The following is a 3,357-nucleotide window of genomic DNA, read 5'->3' as shown; positions in this document are numbered from 1 at the left end:
AATAGGCCTAATGATAATTTAAAATATAATTTGAAGAAGTGTTTCTTTCACAAAATGAGTATTGTATATATAACTAAAAAGGCTACTCATCTTTTCTCCCTCTTGCAGGAACTCATGTCACTTCCATTTGTTTCAGGATAAATAAATGAATTCACTGCAGCTGTTATTTCTATGAAATTATGTTGTCTTTGCTATTCTGTTACTAATAAAATAGCTTTTTTTTCACTGCTTGTCCTATTTTGGCACAATCCCTAAATTGAACGAGTAGTTTTACTAAGGGCACCAATCTCACATGACATGTAACTATGTCAAACATATTCTACCTGCCTTCCTGAAATAAATTACTATGAATTTGATATGGTAATTAATACTGAGACACTCGTTTGGGCAAAGAGCACTAATGACTTGTTTAAGACTTGAATCTTAAAGTTGAGGACTTGCAACTCGACTTGAACTTGCCTGTCTTGACTCGGGACTTGACTCGAGACTTGAATGCAAAGACTCGAGACTTACTTGTGACTTGCAAAACAATGACTTGGTCCCACCTCTGGAGATCACACTGCATAGGCACACACAGAAATTTCTATGACAAGTCACGCAGGTACTGGATTACTCCGCAGCTTTAAAATAGTCCATATATAAACACTTATAGGTGTACCAAAGTGATTCAGGACAAGTCAAAAACACGATTTGGAAAAATGGGTATATGATATATTCTCTCATTATATAAATTATGTAACGTTACATTCTGAACACAAAGTTACAAAGTGCAGCTTTAACTATAGCACGAAACAAATTTATATGTGCGATTAAGTTACGCGAGGGTTAGTTGATTATCACAGACAATCAATTATGTATGTAAAATCTGTAAAATGTATAATAAACATGAACTTACCGTTAAACGTCTCGATAAGACTGCACTCGACGAGTTTTTCTCTCACAAATGTATCCATGTGCTTTTCTGACAAGAAAAAACGACATTTTGAATTATATGACTTACCAAAAACCTTTATTTACGTATGTAAAAGGACTTTATAAACCACACAAGCATCAAATCACCTCACTAACGCAGCTTACGGCACTCGCTGTGCGTGCGTGCGCGCACTTTGAAATGTATCGAGGCCCTGAGACGTCGATTCCTTCCCGGGAATCACTTTGTTCGAGAATTGATGAACCGGTTTATTTGAACCGGATCGTCGGTTCTTTTAGACCTGCGGTCCGACGACATTGTACGTAATTTGTATGTGATTTACATGTCGATATGGACGATTGCAGGCGTTTATATTAGAGCAGAATGCCGTATTCACTTATTTTAACTTATTTGACTCACTTTGTTAGATTCACTTTTCAGTGACAGAAACGTCTCGTTCCTCTGTTTTCACAGATATTCACATATTTCAGCCTTCCGTCACTGTCTGATACTTAATAAAACTATTAATCTGTCTTCTCAGATACCTTAACACGATTATGCGAAGTACATGTAGAATGGCCGTCTGAGGTAAACTGTTGGTCATTTAACATAATTTATTGTTGGTCTGTAGAAGTTTTAACAGTATTGTTGCCGCGAAAAAAGTTATAATTCTGCCAATTTAAAATAATTATTAATAAAAACATTAAATAAACTTACCTGAAAACAGTTGAAACCAGTGGCTATGCCTCGTTGTCCTTTCAAAATGACAGTTAGGGGAGCGATTTAAACATTTTCAAGGCGCAAAGGTCGTTAAATAACTCAGCGTTGCAACCCAGCAGGTTTAACTCAACACCTGGAAAATGTAAACTACCCAACAGTGTTTAAAATGTGTTAATGACCCAACTAAATGACCCAAGAGATTCAGCCCAGCATTTTGAGTTAAAAAATAACCCAGCATTTTTTAGAGTGTTCGAGTCATCTAAGTAAGGAATAATTTACTCCGGGCCGTTGAATTATTCGAAAAATAATGCACACCCGAGGTGGCGTTACACCTCGGGTGTGCATTATTTTTCTAATAATTCAACGGCCCGGAGTCAATTATTCCGTTTATACTACGGTTACCACACCTCAAGACATCTTTCAGATTATATATTTAAAGGGATTCGTCCGGTTTTTGTACTTAAATCGCTATTGTGAGTAGGATTATCTTCCGCACCTCATCCAACGCCTCTTTTGCTAGTTCCAAAACGTCATTTTAAAGCTGGTAATGGAGGCTTGAGCCGTTGATAGCATTCTAATGCAGCTATTAATGAAGTTATTAGAAAGAGAGCGAGAGAGCCAGAGACACACAGAGAAAGAGAGAGAGAGAGAGAGAGAGAGAGAGAGAGCTTGTGTGAATTCGTCCCTCAACAGTGTTCTGCAGCAGCGTCTCTAAACACTGCTGTTATTACCTCGCTAGTGAGAAATGTCATGTGTAACCTTTAAGTTGCTACACTATATAGGCTAACTGATCAAATCGTCAGGGCAGCGCTGACAACACCTTTTTGTGCAAACTGCGTGACCGTAGTGTGCGAGCGCGTGTGACTGCAGTAATTATGTGTGCTGTATAGCTACTGTGTGCTAATCTCCGTTATTACAGTTAACTATGCGAAGTGATATGGAACTGTAATGCGGTCAAGAGAGCTGCCTGGAACTACGTTCGCCGTGCGTTTCCCTGAAAATAATTGCACGCCTCAGAACGTTCGTCAGCCAATCAGATTCAAGCATTCAACGGCCCCGTAGTATAAGGACAATTAAGGACCCTGATGCAGTAAGTAAAATATTTGGGTGGAATATGTTGTAACAAGGACAACAGATCAATTTGTCCTGGATGACAGTATCTTCCATATGCGTCAAAGGAATAATATTCTGTCTTCATTCAATCACCCTCACGTTTTCCCAAACCTGCATGACCTTCTTCTACGGAACACACGAGGTGAACTCTATCCTAAAATCAGATTTCTTCTCTTCATGCACTGCATTAACGGCATGCAGCAAATGCTATTTTCCTGTGGAAAAAAAAACAATGCTGTTCTAACTAAGGAATAATAAAAAAAAATAATGAAAATGTACTTGCCATTATAGCATTAACTTCTGTGGAACAAAAATGGTGGATTTTTACGAAATATCCAGGAAATCGTCTCAGGTTACTTGTGTAACCATGGTTCCCTGAGTAGGGAACGAGACACTGCGTCCTCTAGGGGTCGCTATGGGGGAACGCCTCGTCGTGACCCGTGTCTGAAGCATACATTGAAAAAACACCAACTTGTTGGCCGGCGACAGCCATGACGTCACTACCGGTGCGACTATAGTATAAATAGGCGCCGGGAGCACACATCATTCACTTCTTCGTCTGAAGCTTGCATCCGCAGCATGGCAAGAAACCTAGAGGATGCAGTGTCTCGTTA

General features: G+C 39.3%; 1 protein-coding gene and 1 long non-coding RNA gene across 2 annotated transcripts in view; one reads left to right on the top strand and one right to left on the bottom strand.

Moving 5' to 3' along the window:
* LOC107702456 (uncharacterized) overlaps positions 1 to 1,121 on the bottom strand; it is a 2,656-nt gene extending 1,535 nt beyond the window's left edge. Inside the window, exons 1-2 of the long non-coding RNA XR_001635759.1 lie at positions 1,060 to 1,121; positions 896 to 961 (exon numbers count right to left, since the gene is read on the bottom strand). This is a non-coding gene — a long non-coding RNA (uncharacterized LOC107702456). The remainder of the gene's footprint in view (positions 1 to 895; positions 962 to 1,059) is intronic.
* LOC107702455 (ectonucleoside triphosphate diphosphohydrolase 1-like) overlaps positions 1 to 3,357 on the top strand; it is a 29,111-nt gene that overhangs the window by 16,183 nt on the left and 9,571 nt on the right. The window lies entirely within an intron of this gene.

This window comes from Sinocyclocheilus anshuiensis, unplaced genomic scaffold, assembly GCF_001515605.1.
Source record: "Sinocyclocheilus anshuiensis isolate Anshui unplaced genomic scaffold, SAMN03320099.WGS_v1.1 scaffold190, whole genome shotgun sequence".
Taxonomy (NCBI): Eukaryota; Metazoa; Chordata; class Actinopteri; order Cypriniformes; family Cyprinidae; genus Sinocyclocheilus; species Sinocyclocheilus anshuiensis.
This window is presented reverse-complemented; position numbering and strand designations above follow the sequence as displayed.